Source organism: Zootermopsis nevadensis, unplaced genomic scaffold (genome assembly GCF_977971745.1).
Source record: "Zootermopsis nevadensis isolate Lab colony 2312 unplaced genomic scaffold, Znev_1.0 Znev_ptg000082l, whole genome shotgun sequence".
NCBI lineage: Eukaryota > Metazoa > Arthropoda > Insecta > Blattodea > Termopsidae > Zootermopsis > Zootermopsis nevadensis.
In genome coordinates this window covers 674,644-694,844 of record NW_028259213.1, presented here as the reverse complement: position 1 = coordinate 694,844, position 20,201 = coordinate 674,644, and the positions used below count along the sequence as shown (strand labels likewise).

The window sequence follows — 20,201 nt, the reverse complement described above, 5'->3', positions numbered from 1 at the left end:
TCAGGATAAAATTGTATATCACAAATCAATTTCACATAAAAATTTCCAGAATATAAGAAACTGCTGTAATGCAATGTGCGGCAAGAACATTCATTAACCTTGTGTTGATGAAACAAGAAATTTACTGGAGTCTTACTGTAGTGATGCCACGGTACAAGGCATCTCACATTCAACCCCGATAGATACACACGTTCTTTCTTTCCTTTATAAAGTTAATTCCACACTGTTAACAGTGTAGTGGACTGAGTCCCAGAAGCTCACATGATTTTATTCCGTCCAGCTTCATACTATAATATCTAAATCGAAACTTTCAGCCATCTAAAAATTCGAAATATAATTTTAACGCTTCTATTTCATGTGTTCCTGTTACTCCTACTGTTTATTGTCCTGTTGTCTCGATGATCCATCCGACCGAGGAGTGAACATTTAAGTTTGTGCTCACCATAAAAACCTGCAACAACTAAATAAAGCCGAGTATTGTCAGGTTGGTATTACCGAACTAGCTCGTAGCTCGCTCGATGTCACGTGCTACGAATGGAAGAGACATTCTAACCAAACTTTTTTTTTATTCTCACGCCTATCATCAGTTCGTTTTCTCCTTGTTCTGCCTTTATATGGTACCAATTCAGTGTTAAGACCGCAATCTTCCGAGATATGTGTACACGCTATTTTACAGGAACCCTTAAAAATATAAGGCCATTAACAGCTCCTGCCCTGGAAATGGCGTCTTTAAACCAGAACGCCTTCCCATCTGCCGCGTAGAATTATATGATCCCAGACTTGAGACAATTTACAGAGCCTTTAAATAATTATATATGTATCACATATCACATTATTTGTTCTAGCATTAATTTTCCGTTTCAGGTAAAGAGGAGGACTGCTTGTTATTTAGATGTCCTCTCAAATAAAATCACGTCTTAAGACAATTCCAAGGATAAAGGAACGTTGTAAAAAAGCGATGCTAATAAAAGTAATCTATAATTAATACGAGGAAGGTGTTAAAATTATGGACGTGTTCTTGGGTGGCTGAAATATTCGACACGCATTTTACGCTCTACACAGGTGTTTTAGAAAGTGCTCTAAAGACAACCTTCAGCACGGGGAGTTAAATACCGCTGTTGTGTTCGTCCTGGGGTAATACTTTCTTAGTGTCCCTTTAACTTTTGCTCTAAAATACTTTATTTATCATAACATTTGAACACTTGAATGAGACACTTAACTAACCCCCCGAAGGGCAGTTAGTTAGGCATGTTACTTAAGATTTCAAAACGCAACCAACCTCCTAATGTTTTAACCGTCAATTCGAGGCGGTTAGTTTAGTTTCTTACACAAGGTTGGTTGCGTTTTACAAACTTGACCAACCCCCCCGTAGGAGCTCCGAAAGGAGCGCCCTGCTCTAGTACTATAAAAATTTGTGATTTCGTCGTCGTTAATAAATTACGTCGTCAATCAACAATGCCAACAGATATTTGTTTATACTCTGCATTGTTGTGTTGGTATAGAAACACAACAATGCCGAGTAAACAAATACCGCTTCACAACAAAGAGATCGAAAACTATCAAGCCAGTCGCATGATCACTGCTCCAGAAGCAGCAGACCGCATTCTTGATTATCGACTGACAGTTGGCTTAAAACATCAGAAAAGTGAAAGAAGACGTCATCAAGTATTTGAAGTACCGACTCCAACAACTTCAACAAGGTAAACTGATACTCATTCGATATATTACGATTGCGAAAACTATTATGATCGATTTTAAGACGAATATTTGCAAGGGTGGAGATAGACGTGGAAGGTTGACTGAACAAGAACATCGACGTAAAGACGTAGAATATCAGATTAGAGAACGCGCTCCGAAAGGAACGCCCTGCTCTAGTCTACTATAAAAATTTTTGATTTTCGTTGTCTTCAGGAAATGACGTCTTCAAACAATGTCAACAGATATTTGTTTATACTCTGCATTGTTGTGTTGGTATAGAAACACAACAATGCCGAGTAAACAAATAACGTAATAAATAAACAAATACCAAGCCAGTCGCATTGTCACTTCTCTACAAGCAGCACATCGTCTCCGAACAGCGACTTAAAACTATTTAAGAAATGAAGGAAAGTGAGAGAAGACGTACTGACACCAACAAGGTAATCTGATACTGATAAGAATACTCATTCGAGTCAAACTGCTTACGAAAACTGACGCCTCTGTGTTTAAATTATATTTAGGCGATAAATACAATGAAAGAAAGGGGTTAAAAGACTTGAGTAAGACACAAAACTAACCACCCCTTTGGGGGGGGGGGGGGTTAGTTTAGTTTTTTACTAAAGATTTTAACAAATTAATATACAAAAACCTCAGAATTTTAAATTTTTAAAAAAAATGCAAAACTTGCTTTACATATAGATTATAGATATACATAAAGCTTAAAAATTTTCAGCAGAGACGAAAGCATCTACGGAATAATAAGAGTGAGTGAAGAGGTAATCTTTCAATGCAGGCTTAAATACCTTTATATAATAACTTAGACTTTTAACTGTTGGTGGAAGATTATTAAACAACTTGATACCTGTATAGTAGACTCCTTTTTGATATTTAGTAAGGTTAGGATTTGGCACATAGAGATCATGTTTCCATCTTGTATTTAAATTATGTACATCTGTATTTCTTTTAAATTTATCTAAGTTTTCCACCACACATGATAGACAGCAGAGTATAAATTCACTTGCAAGTGGAAGTATATTAAATTTACGAAATAATTTTCTACAAGATACCCTGCTTTTGACACCGGCCATTATTCTAATTAATTTGTTTTGCATGTAAAAAGTTGTCAGTGGAACCATGGTTCCGGATAATTTGACGTAAATACGTCATACCTGCTTTACAATCGAGTAAAGTTTGATTAAGACATTGCTTATTTAAATTGAATTAGTTACGCTTAAGATGGGTCTGTGGTAGATGAATGTAATGTAATGTAATGTAAGGTAACTATGTAGGTAACCATTGTTTATTTGTTGATAAACAGATGACGTATCCCAGGTAACATAACAATGAAGTTATGTTACCTAAGAAACTAATTGCTACGTGATCTGTTTACTCGGCATTGTTGTGTTACATTACTGCCGTCAACAATCCGCTTTCGTTATTGCAGAAAGAACTGAGCTGTGAATCGGCTGTAGAATAAGTGCGTCGTAGAATAGATAATTTTGTGCTGGTAAAAACGTTTTAGAATATCACAGGTACTTATCTTATGTAAGAATTATTACATTACATTACATTATAGAGACGTATTTACGTCAGATTCTCCGGAACCGTGGTTCCTCTGTCAACATTTCATATCTTATATTTCTGAATCTGTAGTATTACAGAATCTGAAAATCGTGTACAATGAACACAGAAAAATACGACCTTGAACCCATCCGTACGTGTTTTGTATTGTTCACTGAGGTGAACTCTAGAAACTGTGATGGGTGTGTTATAGCTTCATTGCTTAATTTAATTAACAGTAATATAAACGTGATTTATATATTTTCAATTGTGTGTATTTTAGATACCGGTGACAGAAGGTGACGTCTTCAAACAATGTCAACAGATATTTGTTTATACTCTGCATTGTTGTGTTGGCATAGAAACACAACAATGCCGAGTAAACAAATAACGTAATAAATAAACAAATACCAAGCCAGTCGCATTATCACTGCTCCAGAAGCAGCACATCGTCTCCGAACAGCGACAGAAAACCATTTAAGAAATGAAGGAAAGTGAGAGAAGGTAATCTGATACTGATAATAATATTCATTCAAGTCAAACTGCTTACGAAAACTGACGCCTCTGTGTTTAAATTATATTTACGCGATAAATACAATGAAAGGAAGGGGTTAAAAGACTTGAGTAAGACACAAAACTAACCACCCCTTTGGGGGGGGGGTTAGTTTAGTTTTTTACTAAAGATTTTAACAAATTAATATACAAAAACCTCAGAATTTTAAATTTTAAAAATAAATGCAAAACTTGCTTTACATATAGATTATAGATATACATAAAGCTTAAAAATTTTCAGCAGAGATGAAAGCATCTACTGAATAGTAAGAGTGAGTGAAGAGGTAATATTTCAATGCAGGCTTGAATACCTTTATTTAATAACTTAGACTTTTAACTGTTGGTGGAAGATTATTAAATAACTTTATACCTGTATAGTAGACTCCTTTTTGATATTTAGTAAGGTTAGGATTTGGCACATAGAGATCATGTTTCCATCTTGTATTTAAATTATGTACATCTGTATTTATTTTAAATTTATCTAAGTTTTCCACCACACATGATAGACAGCAGAGTACAAATTCACTTGCAAGTGGAAGTATATTAAATTTACGAAATAATTTTCTACAAGATACCCTGCTTTTGACACCGGCCATTATTCTAATTAATTTGTTTTGCATGTAAAAAGTTGTCAGTGGAACCATGGTTCGGGATAATTTGACGTAAATACGTCACACCTGTTTTACAATCGAGTAAAGTTTGATTAAGACATTGCTTATTTAACTTGAATTAGTTACGCTTAAGATGGGTCTGTGGTAGATGAATGTAATGTAATGTAAGGTAACTATGTAGGTAACCATTGTTGTTTATTTGTTGATAAACAGATGACGTATCCCAGGTAACATATCAATGAAGTTTGACGTTTCCCAGGTAACATATCAATGAAGTTTGATGTTTCCCAGGTAACATAACAATGAAGTTATGTTACCTAAGAAACTAATTGTTACGTGATCTGTTTACTCGGCATTGTTGTGTTACATTCCTGCCGTCAACAATCCGCTTTCGTTATTGCGGAAAGCGCTGAGCTGTGAATCGGCTGTAGAATAAGTGCGTCGTAGAATAGATAATTTTGTGCTGGTAAAAACGTTTTAGAATATCACAGGTACTTATCTTATGTAAGAATTATTACATTACATTACATTATAGAGACGTATTTACGTCAGATTCTCCGGAACCGTGGTTCCTCTGTCAACATTTCATATCTTATATTTCTGAATCTGTAGTATTACAGAATCTGAAAATCGTGTACAATGAACACAGAAAAATACGACCTTGAACACATCCGTATGTGTTTTGTATTGTTCACTGAGGTGAACTCTAGAAACTGTGATGGTAAATAACTGATGGGTGTGTTATAGCTTCATTGCTTAATTTAATTAACAGTAATATAAAAGTGATTTATATATTTTCAATTGTGTGTCTTTTAGATCCCGGTGACAGAAGGTGACGTCTTCAAACAATGTCAACAGATATTTGTTTATACTCTGCATTGTTGTGTTGGTATAGAAACACAACAATGCCGAGTAAACAAATAACGTAATAAATAAACAAATACCAAGCCAGTCGCATTATCACTGCTCTACAAGCAGCACATCGTCTCCGAACAGCGACAGAAAACTATTTAAGAAATGGAGAAAAGTGAGAGAAGACGTACCGACACCAACAAGGTAATCTGATACTGATAATAATACTCATTCAAGTCATACTGCGCATTCAAGGGTTAAAACACTTAGATAAGACACAAAACTAACCACCCCTTTGGGGGGGGGTTAGTTTAGTTTCTTACTCAATGGGGAACTTCATACTTATGATTCAATTTAACATTTTAGAGTGATTAATTCAAGGAGTATGAGATGGTTGAGACATGAACCGCACAAAATTTAACAGATTCAATTGACTTTAGGTAGGTGGATGATCTGAACACGACAATGAACCTTTAGAGTTCCATAATATAAAGCAAGAATTTTGACGTACGTCTACACGGAAGGGACATTCGGCAAAAAAGCGTAACGGAGATGTGTAGGATCCGTATCCGTAACGTCGTGTTTGTTTATTTCAGTCGTAATCCAGGGCGAGCCTCAGCTACTGGGCGGGCGACAGGTGGCGGATAGTGATATGAGGGTTAGCTGCGAATAAGGGGCAGTCCCGGACCGAGGCGGCAAGACCGGAGAGCGTGGGAGTGTAGCTGGTGGCAGGCTACACCCATCAAATACCACATGAGCTCAGTGCCCCCACTGCCTTGTGGGTAGGGGAGGAATCCCCAAAGGCTACGGGAAGGAAAACCCTGACAGAAAACCAAGGGTAGAAGGGGCTGCATAGGGATAGAGAAACCAATCCTTCTAAGGGAAAGAACCCGGAATAAAAACTTCTGGAGGACGGGGGGGGGTTGCACATCGGACTACCAACCCAATTCTGGAAGAAGCTCACACACTGAAAGGGCCGTAGTGCTAGAGAAGAAGAGGTTGGAGCAGAAGCGCACATGTAATGAAGAAATTCGAAACTTTCATTTTGTTTGTATGTATTCTTCCTTTGTGTGTGTCTGCGTGCGCGCGCGAGCGTTTGGGTGTGTGTATGTGGCGTGGGGCGTGGGGCGTGTGGGGCCTGGTTTCCTGTCGTGTTGTATCGTGTGGTTTGGTGTGTTGTGTGGTGTGTTCTGCAGTCGTGTCGCGTCGTGTCGTGTCGTCGTGTGCTGTCGTGTCGTGTGGTGTACTGTGGTGTGGGCCGACACCACACGACACGACACGACACGAGACGACGCCACACGAGACGACGCCACACGAGACGACGCCACACGAGACGACGCCACACGACACGACGCCACACGAGACGACGCCACACGACACGACGCCACACGAGACGACGCCACACGAGACGACGCCACACGACACGACGCCACACGAGACGACGCCACACGACACGACGCCACACGAGACGACTGCACACGAGACGACACACCACGCGACACGTCAGCACACCACACGACACGACACTATACGACTGCACACCACACCACACCACACCACACGACACGACAAGACACCACCCCCACACCACGCCCCAGACGCCCCACACGCCACACACACACCCAAGCGCGCGCGCACACGCGCACACACACACAGAGGAGGAAGACGTACAAACCTAATGAAAGTTTCGATATTCATTACATGTCCTTCTTCTTCTTCTTTACCACTACGGCCCTTTCAGTGTGTCAGCTTCTTCCAGAATTGGGTTCTTAGCCCGATGTCCAACCCCCATAGTCCTCCAGAAGTTTTTATTCCGGGTTCTTTCCCTTAGAAGGATTGGTTTCTCTATTCCTATGCAGCCCCTTCAACCCTTGGTTTTCTGTCAGGGTTTTCCTTCCCTGTTTTAAAGAAGTAATTGTTTTGTTTGTTTGTTTGTTCCGAAATGTAAATCGATCAATCGATAAGGAACATGAATGATATTTTCTTATCTTAATTATAATAAATTTTAAATAAAATTATATTGTGATCAGACGGATTAAAATAAATAATTGATATAATTGTTTTATTTCCATTGTCATAAATATTGTACAGATTTCTTCCAATTTTGGGCTGTGGTCTCCAGAAACCAAGTTTTATTGCTGGAGAGTGGCCATGTTTGAAGAATATTCAGATTGCATATTTGTTAGAATGTGGAACAGGAAATCTACCTTTTAGTTTTTAGTTTTCATTTTTATGTTTGATTAGTGGAGTTAGGCTTTGAAATTTTCTATTATGATATATATTTAAAAAATGCTTTTTCATAGGTTAAAAAGCATACATAGAGATTATGTGAATTTAAAGTTAAATTTGATAAATTATGCATGGAAATAGTTAAATAAATGGAATGATTGTTAATTTATAAATAATGATAGTTCATCATATAAATTGGAGTATTAAAACATCAGTAGGTCTCACAAGTTCTCTGCAGAATATATTTGTTTTAATTTGGAATGAAGATTCTTCTCCATAATTGCAAAATCTTTGAGGTGGCAAGAAGGGTTGCTTCAATGCGTCATTCAGTTTCCATCAATTAACCTCAAATACAGTAAATAAAAATGCGATTAAATATTAATAACGCTAATAAGAATAACTTCATGGGCAACAGAATTTTGTAGACGAAAATCCCTACGTTCACAGGTCGTGTAATTGTTTCTGTCCCGACGCAGAAGCACGGAAATGTAACTCATCTGTGAGGATTAATACCACGTCACTTTTATGACAATTTAAGCAGTCGCTTTTGTGTAACACTTTTAACGGGAGTAACACAAAAGCTAAGCGAGTTTTGTGAAACAAAATACTGAGGAAAATCTCAGGCGGGATCTATGGGAGATAGGAGTTGAAGGAGACTGGATTTTGTTGGCCCAGGACAGGGTCCGGTGGAGGGCTTTGGTTAATTCGGTGATGAACCTTCGGGTTTTATAAGCCATCTGGTTGGTTGGGTCCACTATTTGGGAAGCCTGAGGGGAAGAGACCTCTGGGGAGACCTAGACGTAGATGGGAGGACAATCTCAGGCGGGATCTATGGGAGATAGGAGTTGAAGGAGACTGGAGTTTGTTGGCCCAGGACAGAGTCCGGTGGAGGGCTTTGGTTAATTCGGTGATGAACCTTCGGGTTCCGTAAGCCATCTGGTTGGTTGGGTCCACTATTTGGGAAGCCTGAGGGGAAGAGACCTCTGGGGAGACCTAGACGTAGATGGGAGGATAATGTCAGGCGGGATCTATGGGAGATAGGAGTTGAAGGAGACTGGAGTTTGTTGGCCCAGGACAGAGTCCGGTGGAGGGCTTTGGTTGGTTCGGTGATGAACCTTCGGGTTCTGTAAGCCATCTGGTTGGTTGGGTCCACTATTTGGGAAGCCTGAGGGGAAGAGACCTCTGGGGAGACCTAGACGTAGATGGGAGGATAATGTCAGGCGGGATCTATGGGAGATAGGAGTTGAAGGAGACTGGAGTTTGTTGGCCCAGGACAGAGTCCGGTGGAGGGATTTGGTTGGTTCGGTCGATGAACCTTCTGGTTCCGTAAGCCATCTAGTTAGTTAGTTAATTAGTAAGTTACTTAGTTCTTTCAGTTGTGTGTTCGTAAGGAGACGAATATAATTTAATCTACCTTCTGAGACTCTTCGGAATTGTTAACTGTCTTTTCAAGGTAACTTTTGTAGAAGAAAACGGTATCAACGAGACGTGTTTTGAACCAAAGTTACAGTCTCGAACTGTTTCATAAAGCTTCCTACATGTCTTCAGGGTTCGTTCTTCAGTATCTCACACATTTATTACCTAGAATACAAGTTGAAATAAAATTCTTCGTAAGCGTAAACGATATATTCTTACTTCTGTCTCCGCCTATTGTACACAGACTAGAGCAGGGCGCTCCTTTCGGAGCTCCTAGGGAGAGTTGGTCAAGTTTGTAAAACGCCACCAACCTTGTGTAAGAAACTAAACTAACCGCCCTGAATTGAGGGTTAAAACAATTGACCATTGCTTTTTGAAATCTTAAGTAACACGCTAAACAAACTCCCCTTCGGGGGGGTTAGTTTAGTGTCTCATTCAAGTGTTTTAACCCCTGAGTAAGAAACTAAACTAACCCCCCGAATGGGTTGCGTTTTAAATTCTTGAGTAAGACGCTAAACTATCCCCCTTTGGGGTGTTAATTTAGTGTCTTATTCGGAGCACTTTCTCTAATCTGATTTTTTACTTCTTTATGTCGCTGTTCAGAGGCCAACTGTTCTTGGTCAGTCAGTTTTCTACGTCCAACCCCACCCTTACAAATCTTCGTCTGCTTTTTTTCCCTTCTGTTCTTATTGAATACGTTTTTCTACGTTTATCGATGTATTTCTTCTTTCGCTTTTCTTTATTTCTTAAAAATGTCAGATCATGTAGTTCTTTACGTCGCTGTTCAGAGGCCAACTGTTCTTGGTCACTCAACTTTCTACGTCCAACCCCACCCTTACAAATCTTCGTCTGCTTTTTTTCCCTTCTGTTCTAATTGAATACGTTTTTCTACGTTTATCGATGTATTTCTTCTTTCGCTTTTCTTTATTTCTTAAAAATGTCAGATGATGTAGTTCTTTACGTCGCTGTTCAGAGGCCAACTGTTTTTGGTCACTCAACTTTCTACGTCCAACCCCACCCTTTCAAATCTTCGTCTGATTTTTTCCCTTCTGTTTTTGTTGAATACGTTTTTCTACGTTTATCGATGTATTTCTTCTTTCGCTTTTCTTTATTTCTTAAAAATGTCAGATTATGTAGTTCTTTACGTCGCTGTTCAGAGGCCAACTGTTTTTGGTCACTCAACTTTCTACGTCCAACCCCACCCTTTCAAATCTTCGTCTGTTTTTTTTCCCTTCTGTTCTTATTGAATACGTTTTTCTACGTTTATCGATGTATTTCTTCTTTCGCTTTTCTTTATTTCTTAAAAATGTCTGATGTTGTAGTTCTTTACGTCGCTGTTCAGAGGCCAATTGTTCTTGGTCACTCAACTTTCTACGTCCAACCCCACCCTTTCAAATCTTCGTCTGATTTTTTTCCCTTCTGTTTTTGTTGAATACGTTTTTCTACGTTTATCGATGTATTTCTTCTTTCGCTTTTCTTTATTTCTTAAAAATGTCTGATGTTGTAGTTCTTTACGTCGCTGTTCAGAGGCCAACTGTTCTTGGTCACTCAACTTTCTACGTCCAACCCCACCCTTTCAAATCTTCGTCTGATTTTTTCCCTTCTGTTTTTGTTGAATACGTTTTTCTACGTTTATCGATGTATTTCTTCTTTCGCTTTTCTTTATTTCTTAAAAATGTCTGATGTTGTAGTTCTTTACATCGATGTTCAGAAGCCACCTGTTTTTGGTCAGACAACTTTCTACGTCCAATCCCACCCTTGCAAATCTTCGTCTGTTCTTCTACAAATGTCGTTAATATGGTCTCGTTTATCGATGTAATTCTCCCTTCGCTTTTCTTTATTTCTTAAATATGTCAGATGTTGTAGTTCTTTACGTCGCTGTTCAGAGGCCAATTGTTCTTGGTCACTCAACTTTCTACGTCCAACCCCACCCTTTCAAATCTTCGTCTGCTTTTTTTCCCTTCTGTTTTTGTTGAATACGTTTTTCTACGTTTATCGATGTATTTCTTCTTTCGCTTTTCTTTATTTCTTAAAAATGTCAGATGATGTAGTTCTTTACGTCGCTGTTCAGAGGCCAACTGTTCTTGGTCACTCAACTTTCTACGTCCAAACCCACCCTTTCAAATCTTCGTCTGCTTTTTTTCCCTTCTGTTTTTGTTGAATACGTTTTTCTACGTTTATCGATGTATTTCTTCTTTCGCTTTTCTTTATTTCTTAAAAATGTCAGATGATGTAGTTCTTTACGTCGCTGTTCAGAGGCCAACTGTTCTTGGTCACTCAACTTTCTACGTCCAAACCCACCCTTTCAAATCTTCGTCTGCTTTTTTCCCTTCTGTTTTTGTTGAATACGTTTTTCTACGTTTATCGATGTATTTCTTCTTTCGCTTTTCTTTATTTCTTAAAAATGTCAGATGATGTAGTTCTTTACGTCGCTGTTCAGAGGCCAACTGTTCTTGGTCACTCAACTTTCTACGTCCAAACCCACCCTTTCAAATCTTCGTCTGCTTTTTTCCCTTCTGTTCTTGTTGAATACGTTTTTCTACGTTTATCGATGTATTTCTTCTTTCGCTTTTCTTTATTTCTTAAAAATGTCAGATGATGTAGTTCTTTACGTCGCTGTTCAGAGGCCAACTGTTCTTGGTCACTCAACTTTCTACGTCCAAACCCACCCTTTCAAATCTTCGTCTGCTTTTTTTCCCTTCTGTTTTTGTTGAATACGTTTTTCTACGTTTATCGATGTATTTCTTCTTTCGCTTTTCTTTATTTCTTAAAAATGTCAGATGATGTAGTTCTTTACGTCGCTGTTCAGAGGCCAACTGTTCTTGGTCACTCAACTTTCTACGTCCAAACCCACCCTTTCAAATCTTCGTCTGCTTTTTTCCCTTCTGTTCTTGTTGAATACGTTTTTCTACGTTTATCGATGTATTTCTTCTTTCGCTTTTCTTTATTTCTTAAAAATGTCAGATGATGTAGTTCTTTACGTCGCTGTTCAGAGGCCAACTGTTCTTGGTCACTCAACTTTCTACGTCCAAACCCACCCTTTCAAATCTTCGTCTGCTTTTTTTCCCTTCTGTTTTTGTTGAATACGTTTTTCTACGTTTATCGATGTATTTCTTCTTTCGCTTTTCTTTATTTCTTAAAAATGTCAGATGATGTAGTTCTTTACGTCGCTGTTCAGAGGCCAACTGTTCTTGGTCACTCAACTTTCTACGTCCAAACCCACCCTTTCAAATCTTCGTCTGCTTTTTTCCCTTCTGTTCTTGTTGAATACGTTTTTCTACGTTTATCGATGTATTTCTTCTTTCGCTTTTCTTTATTTCTTAAAAATGTCAGATGATGTAGTTCTTTACGTCGCTGTTCAGAGGCCAACTGTTCTTGGTCACTCAACTTTCTACGTCCAAACCCACCCTTTCAAATCTTCGTCTGCTTTTTTTCCCTTCTGTTCTTATTGAATACGTTTTTCTACGTTTATCGATGTATTTCTTCTTTCGCTTTTCTTTATTTCTTAAAAATGTCAGATGATGTAGTTCTTTACGTCGCTGTTCAGAGGCCAACTGTTTTTGGTCACTCAACTTTCTACGTCCAACCCCACCCTTTCAAATCTTCGTCTGCTTTTTTTCCCTTCTGTTCTTATTGAATACGTTTTTCTACGTTTATCGATGTATTTCTTCTTTCGCTTTTCTTTATTTCTTAAAAATGTCAGATGATGTAGTTCTTTACGTCGCTGTTCAGAGGCCAACTGTTCTTGGTCACTCAACTTTCTACGTCCAACCCCACCCTTTCAAATCTTCGTCTGATTTTTTCCCTTCTGTTTTTGTTGAATACGTTTTTCTACGTTTATCGATGTATTTCTTCTTTCGCTTTTCTTTATTTCTTAAAAATGTCAGATGATGTAGTTCTTTACGTCGCTGTTCAGAGGCCAACTGTTTTTGGTCACTCAACTTTCTACGTCCAACCCCACCCTTTCAAATCTTCGTCTGATTTTTTCCCTTCTGTTTTTGTTGAATACGTTTTTCTACGTTTATCGATGTATTTCTTCTTTCGCTTTTCTTTATTTCTTAAAAATGTCAGATGATGTAGTTCTTTACGTCGCTGTTCAGAGGCCAACTGTTTTTGGTCACTCAACTTTCTACGTCCAACCCCACCCTTTCAAATCTTCGTCTGATTTTTTCCCTTCTGTTTTTGTTGAATACGTTTTTCTACGTTTATCGATGTATTTCTTCTTTCGCTTTTCTTTATTTCTTAAAAATGTCAGATGATGTAGTTCTTTACGTCGCTGTTCAGAGGCCAACTGTTTTTGGTCACTCAACTTTCTACGTCCAACCCCACCCTTTCAAATCTTCGTCTGATTTTTTCCCTTCTGTTTTTGTTGAATACGTTTTTCTACGTTTATCGATGTATTTCTTCTTTCGCTTTTCTTTATTTCTTAAAAATGTCAGATGATGTAGTTCTTTACGTCGCTGTTCAGAGGCCAACTGTTTTTGGTCACTCAACTTTCTACGTCCAACCCCACCCTTTCAAATCTTCGTCTGATTTTTTCCCTTCTGTTTTTGTTGAATACGTTTTTCTACGTTTATCGATGTATTTCTTCTTTCGCTTTTCTTTATTTCTTAAAAATGTCAGATGATGTAGTTCTTTACGTCGCTGTTCAGAGGCCAACTGTTCTTGGTCACTCAACTTTCTACGTCCAACCCCACCCTTACAAATCTTCGTCTGCTTTTTTTCCCTTCTGTTCTTATTGAATACGTTTTTCTACGTTTATCGATGTAAGACTTCCTTCACTTTTCTTTATTTCTTAAATATGTCTGATGTTGTAGTTTTTACGTCGTAGTACAGAGGACAACTTTTCTAGGTCAGTCAGACGTTTTAAAATCTTGAGTAAGACTCTAAACTAAGTCCCCCGAATGGGTGTTAAACACTTGAACAACCCACGTTTTGGGGAGGGTTGTTCAACTGTGTTTTAAAATCTTGAGTAAGGCACTAAAGTAACCCCCTTAGGGGGGTTACTTTAGTTTCTTTTTGGTTGAATATTATTATTAGTATCAGATTACCTTTTTGGTGTTGGCAACGTCTTCTTTCACTTTCCTTCATTTCCTGAATAGTTTTATGTCGCTGTTCGGAGGCGATGTGCTGCTTCTGGAGCAGTGATAATGCGACTGGCTTGATAGTTTTTGATTTCTTTGTTGTGAAGCGTTATTTGTTTACTCGGCATTGTTGTGGAACACAACAATGCCGAGTAAACAAATAACGCCCTGTGTGTGAGCAGTGTAAGGATGTGGATCAGAAGTTGAGCTTCGTGTGGAAGTCTGTAACGGTCCAAATTACATCTTCTGCTTAGGTAATTTGATCATACCATTTAGTTTTTTATATTATTTTATTGGGCTGAATTTCTTTTTAATTTTCGTTTCAAAATTCTAACTTGTTGTTGTGTTTCGAGGGTAATACTGGGATGTTTACTTCTAGTTCATGGCATATACCTAACTGTTTACGACAAAGACATCCGAGGACCTTCGGTTCACATGAGTCTTGTGATTTTACACCAGGGCAATAAACTGTCGTGAATTGGTTGTAGTTCCAAGTGTCATACTTCAACATTTATGGCGGAAATATGTAGAAAGTTAGTTTAGACTCTATGGTTCATTGTCACTCAGCAGATAATGTTGCTGGACCTTACGCATTAAATAGGTTGAGGGGGAACTCTTCAACAAACTTTCGAGGTAGCCGCCCGCAAACCCAATACAAGTCTGAGATCATCGTCTTGTGGCTAAAGCCAAGTATTATCATCTGCACATCTTTATTTATTCTTAAATAATTAAATTGTGTATAAATAAAGTATTATATTCAGCGATAAAGGAAGCTTCTAGTTGTCGGGAGTTACATGCCATTAACACCCCTGAAATGAGTCAAGTGATTACCAGGGAGCGAAGCTATAACGTAGAAAAACTTATTTAACAAGAACAGAAGGGGAAAAAAAGACGAACATTTGCAAGGGTGGAGTTGGTCGTAGAAAGTTGACTTACCAAGAACAGCGTGGTAAAGAAGTGAAATATCAGATTAGAGAATGCGCTCCGAAAGGAGCGCGTTCCTCTGGTCCATTCAAAATCTTATAAAACTAAAGTATTCAAGAAAAGAAAGTGTTTTATAACTGAATAATGGAGATACCAAAATTCTTATTTTGGTTGGTAAGATCAATAAATAAATATATATATATATATATATATATATATATATTCCTGAAATAAATTATGTGGTTTCAACATTCCTCGGCTTACATTCGACTGGAACATTGCCTATTTATACGGATTGGTGTGCTGTTAATTAACAGGTTGTTTTGCAGAATAACCTCCATTAGCTCTGTTGTTGACGACCGTGTCCCATTTTCATTTCGGAGGAATCTTCCATTTTGGGCCCAACAAAAATCATCATAATCACTGCATCAGATTATGAAGAGTTATTAATAGGGTCATATTTTACCGCGTGTCAGACCATCGATAAAGCGAGAAGTGAATGCAGATAAGAGAGTAATGAAATTAAATTACATTTGAACAGAGTTAATTTACAAATACAAGTTAGTGTGAGACTAATAGCCATTTTGACACCTGGTTTAATGGTGATAGGGCAGTTTACAACAGCGGCAATGCTTTGAATTTTACTCAAGAGCATCCTTTTTATGTTATGAATAAATAAAATTACAAGTTCCTTAAAATCTTAGGCTATCTTACACCTGGACACGTGATATTTCTTCAAACACTTTAGATAACTAAAAAAATGTCTGAATTGAAAATTGTTGACGTTTCATGTCGTGTAAAAATTTACAGAAAGTTCGTCGTGAGTGTTTCGTAAAGTAGACTGTATGTGTCCGTAATTGACCAAAACTGAATTCGCCAGACATTTATAACAGCAAATTTAATTTTAAAAACCCATTTCTTCAAACGCGGTCCTTTTATGAAACAGTTCCATGAAAAACATAAAATTATGGGTTGGACAGCTTACTAAGAACAAGTTTCGATGTAAATTCCTGAACAACAAATCCGTTCCTGTTATAACGAATATGATCACATGTAAACGCGCGTTTTTGTAGTGTGAACTGAAGCCCTCGCTGACATTTCGGAAGTCTGTAAGGGTATAACCCCCGGTAGTCTGAATCAGGAGAGCCGGTCTGCGGTCCAGGACACGTCCTCCAAAAAGAAGCGTGATTTATGTCCTCTTAACAGCGACGCTCGTTTGAAACTTAAACACAGGGAGTCATAAAAGGGTTGCATAAGAGGTAATGCCTTATTTCGGCGTGTCCAGAGGCGGCGTCACGGCATTTTCCCCCTCCCCCCAGAAAAGTTTCAAAGTTGAAATTACCGAATATAGACGATGAACGTCAAACACCATTCTGTTGCTCGAAGGTCACAATTAAATTCTGGCATGACGAGGAAATTACTGCCTCATCACAATAGCGACTCCGTTGCGGCTGATTTCAGCTTTGCCTGAGAAATAAACCCAATGATTATCAGATTTAAAATGACCATAATTCCTCCAGTGCGTCTCACTTAAAGCATCGTCGGTCGGGTCGCTCGACAAAACAAAATCCTCATCGGCTTTTAATCTCGTTTTGGTGATCATGTGGTCCATAGTGCAGTGAGGCCACTCTCTCTTCTGCCCCGCGGTGTTGGAACCAAGCCATACGGGCCGTGTCTTCAACTTATCGACACCAGGTCGGAAAAGGAGTCAGTCGCCTTTCGCCCTGGCTCGATACTGATCCCGCCGCTGTCCAACATCAGATGCAATGTCCCAACTAACTAGGGACGTGGACGTTGACGCCAATGTTTCGTCGCGGTCCTGAGGAATTAACCTGCACTATTAACACATGGCGAACTAAGCTGCTTTTCAGATTATCCGAGGCACCTCAGTAAACCCCTTACTCTCGTTTGTTATCTGGGGTTTTCACCAAATCTTCAAGTGAGTTACTCAGCTTAACAGGATGGACCACGTGAAGGTGAGAGTCAGAGTTGAAGTCATTGGCCAGTGTATTTCTCTGACCCTTGTCTGGCATTAAACGGATACATTATTTTATGCTCTCAGTAATGGAATCATTTGTTTTAATCACGTGATACAAGGACAAAGGAAGGAGAGTTTCAATGCAAGAACGCCAACAGATCCACACACCGACCACCGAAGCTGGCCACTTGCGAAGTAATGAAGACGGCAGCGTGGCTTTAAGTTTCGGGTAGATTCAGTACAAATGCACTCAAGGTTAATGATTAATACTTTCTCTTGTTACAAAACACTACGGATGTAGACTGGGAAGTCAATAAACATTCCTGGTGAAATGTAGAAGTAATCACTAGTACCAGGAGAAGGCGATGAAGATGAGTCTTCAGCCCGGATTCTGACTGGAATACTGTAGGAGGGAATAATGAATTCGAAGCGACTACAGTACTGCGGTGCATAAGGTAAGTATGGAAACCAACGCACTACAATTCCCGAGGAAAATCACATCTACTTCACATTAATCATGGCCCCGAGTTACGGAAGAACCGGGATCCAAAGTGCGGCTGATCCATCAAGCAGGGGATCGTGGAAAGTTAAGTGATGTGATCGCCAACCTTCGCTAGCGGAGAAGGCACTTCGAGATAAAATTTGTGCATATTCAAGATGTGAAAATCTTAAGAAACTAGGACAGTTTAAAAGTTGTTTTTAATATGGTTGGGAGGAAAAAGGTCTGAAGTGACGTAATACAGAAGCTGAAACTTTCTACATTCCTCCTCCATCTCTAAAGAAATTAAATTCAGTTTTGTCTGGGAACTTTCATTCTGTTCGACGAAGCACTAGAAATAGAAAACAATATTGGCCATTTGAATACGTTATTTCTCTAACGTCAATTAAATATATGTAGGTATATTAAGACTGTATTTCATGTCGTTTAATTAATAAACACGTAACACATGGTTGTGAACTTTTATTTCGAAACGTGTTGTATTGACGCGTATTTAAATAATCGAGGTTAGTTACCAGGGCACGCCTGCAAATTATTTTCTAGTGAACTTAGTTTTCTTTTTTTCCTTCCAGTAATTAAGTGAAGTAAAAATGGCTCGCTTACACACAGCAAAAGCGGAATGTATAAGCAAATATTCATTAGCGGCTTTCCTCTGCCCTGAGACCTGCTAATATGACGAATCTCTTCGTGGTTTTTCCCAGGCTATAGAAGCAAAGTCCGGCGTTGTTAAATAAATAATCACTTATTAATCAGAATATTCACTAGTTCGCCTCCAATGAGAAGGCTTCGTTGGAAACATTAATCAGGTGTGAATTAGACTGGACAGAGTTCATTGACCAGCTCTTATAAAAACAAAATGTGTCTTCATGTCTCACGGCATGCAGGAAGCTCTCGACCAACTCAGCGACTAGCAGTGTCTCACATGTGACTTTATCTCACAGCATTATTTACTTAAATTTAAAAGAAATGTGTATACTTCTTGTTTAAAAAGTTATTGTTATTTATAAAAGCGAAATACACTCTCTTTAGCATGAGAAGACTAATATTCAGAATATTTCGTTAAAGCTGTTATATATGCACAAATAAAGGCTTAAAATCTTTGTTTTACAATGTAAGGTAGTATATTTGCGTCATATTGTGAATTAGGTTAATATTTTAATATTTTCCGTCAAATCACAATTTTAATAAGATAATAAAATATAAAATATTTAAAATATCACTTCACGTTCCGCATCGAATGATCGATTTACAAATTGGAACGTCTCTTACGACATGTTTCGGTTATATTTAACCGTCCTTAGGTATAAATTAGATTGGTAAAATTTAAAACTCGAATTACAATCATTTCCAATGTTATGCAATTTATTGAAATGTTCTTATCAGATTACTCTTATATATTAGAACGAAGGTATATAAAAAACAATACCTTCGTTCTAATATATAAGAGTAATCTGATAAGAACATTCGACAACATTCTTCTTCGATTCAAGCCCTAGGGTCGTTGAGGACCTTGGATTTCAGTGCATTTTCCCTACATTCTTGGTGGTCCTTAGCCACTTTTTACCAATTTCGTATTCCCACGATTTTCGAATCCTCTTCAGCCTCATCTCTACATCTCTTACGTGGTCTATCGCAAATTCCTTCTTCCTTTATGTCCACGTCATCTGTCAGAGGTTTTATAAATTTCACAATATATGATATCCTCTATCTCCTTATGAGTTTTTTTCCAGGTTTCTCCATCTCTTATGGGACCACGGATTTTTCTAATCTTCCTCCTTTCAAATATTCTAAGGGCCTTAATTTCTTCTGAAGTCACTGTCCAAGAACACCAGGATTTCGATTGTCTAAATTCGATATTAATCTGCAGTCTTTTAACAAAATGTCTCGGGCGGGAATAAATGATGTGTTGTGTTAACCACGTCTTGGTTAATGACACTTTCTAGTGCTGTATTGTCCAGGTACCACGCAGTTATAAGGCGTAAAGTCTTCTTTCATGCCCGGCTTATGATCTGTTAAGCTGATTCTGTATTTGATTCTACCTCGGAAACATGCTCTGAGTTCCCCGTTTGATTAGGGCTGTCAGATGTTTCCATTACTCTGTATGTATCTTAACTAAATTCGAGTTCCTAGTTTTGTGTATTTTGTGGTAATATTATGTATTTATTCATTAAAATACTTAAAAGTACCGTACAAAATACCGTGAATAAATAAATAATCTGTTAACTGGAAGCATCGTCTGTTTCTTCACGGCATTTGTATTGTAAAGGTTGGTTCTTCCTCAGGCACATGGCACAATTACGCGGTATGTCGGGGCAACTCAGCTAAACGTACATTTGCAACTTTTTTTAAATATCACACGTAGATCAGAAATTGATACAAAATTCTCAGTGTGTTGCCTTAATAATGACGTTTTTATAAACGATGTTCATGAATCTTCCCCTAATACCATGAAGACGGTTTCGTAACTCGAAACATGTCGCCACAAGTGGATTCATTTAATACAATACGTAAGGTGAAACTGTTGTGTATTGATGGATGGTAATATTTTAGATAAAATTAGACGTCTGTAAAATAATTAATTTTAATAAGACTTCTTGAACAGAAAATAACGAGAAGAAATAATTTTCCCTTCTTCCCTGCAAACAATATTTCTTTATGTAGCTCCTACATCAATTCCTAGTTTTCTACATAATTTTCGCAAGGAAAGTAATTAAAATTAATGTGTTCGTCGTGGTTGTAATCAACTGCAAACTACTGATTTTCCCAATCTAACATTTACTTTACTTTTCTCCTCCTTT

At 38.2% G+C, this 20,201-nt stretch overlaps 2 long non-coding RNA genes across 3 annotated transcripts; both read left to right on the top strand.

Moving 5' to 3' along the window:
* The first annotated feature begins 1,567 nt into the window (after positions 1-1,567).
* LOC147870969 (uncharacterized) lies at positions 1,568-7,172 on the top strand. Of its 2 annotated transcripts, XR_015532988.1 has the most exons (5): positions 1,568-1,700; positions 1,912-2,138; positions 3,542-3,762; positions 5,238-5,477; positions 5,870-7,172. It is a non-coding gene; the product is annotated as an uncharacterized LOC147870969 (long non-coding RNA). The 2 variants fall into 2 exon arrangements; XR_015532987.1 differs by lacking the exons at positions 1,568-1,700; positions 1,912-2,138 and adding an exon at positions 3,132-3,230 and having other exon boundaries at positions 5,870-7,169.
* A 7,008-nt stretch (positions 7,173-14,180) lies between these two features.
* LOC110830679 (uncharacterized) lies at positions 14,181-17,854 on the top strand. The gene is made up of 2 exons (XR_002543410.2): positions 14,181-14,256; positions 16,541-17,854. It is a non-coding gene; the product is annotated as an uncharacterized LOC110830679 (long non-coding RNA).
* The last annotated feature ends 2,347 nt before the right edge of the window (positions 17,855-20,201 follow it).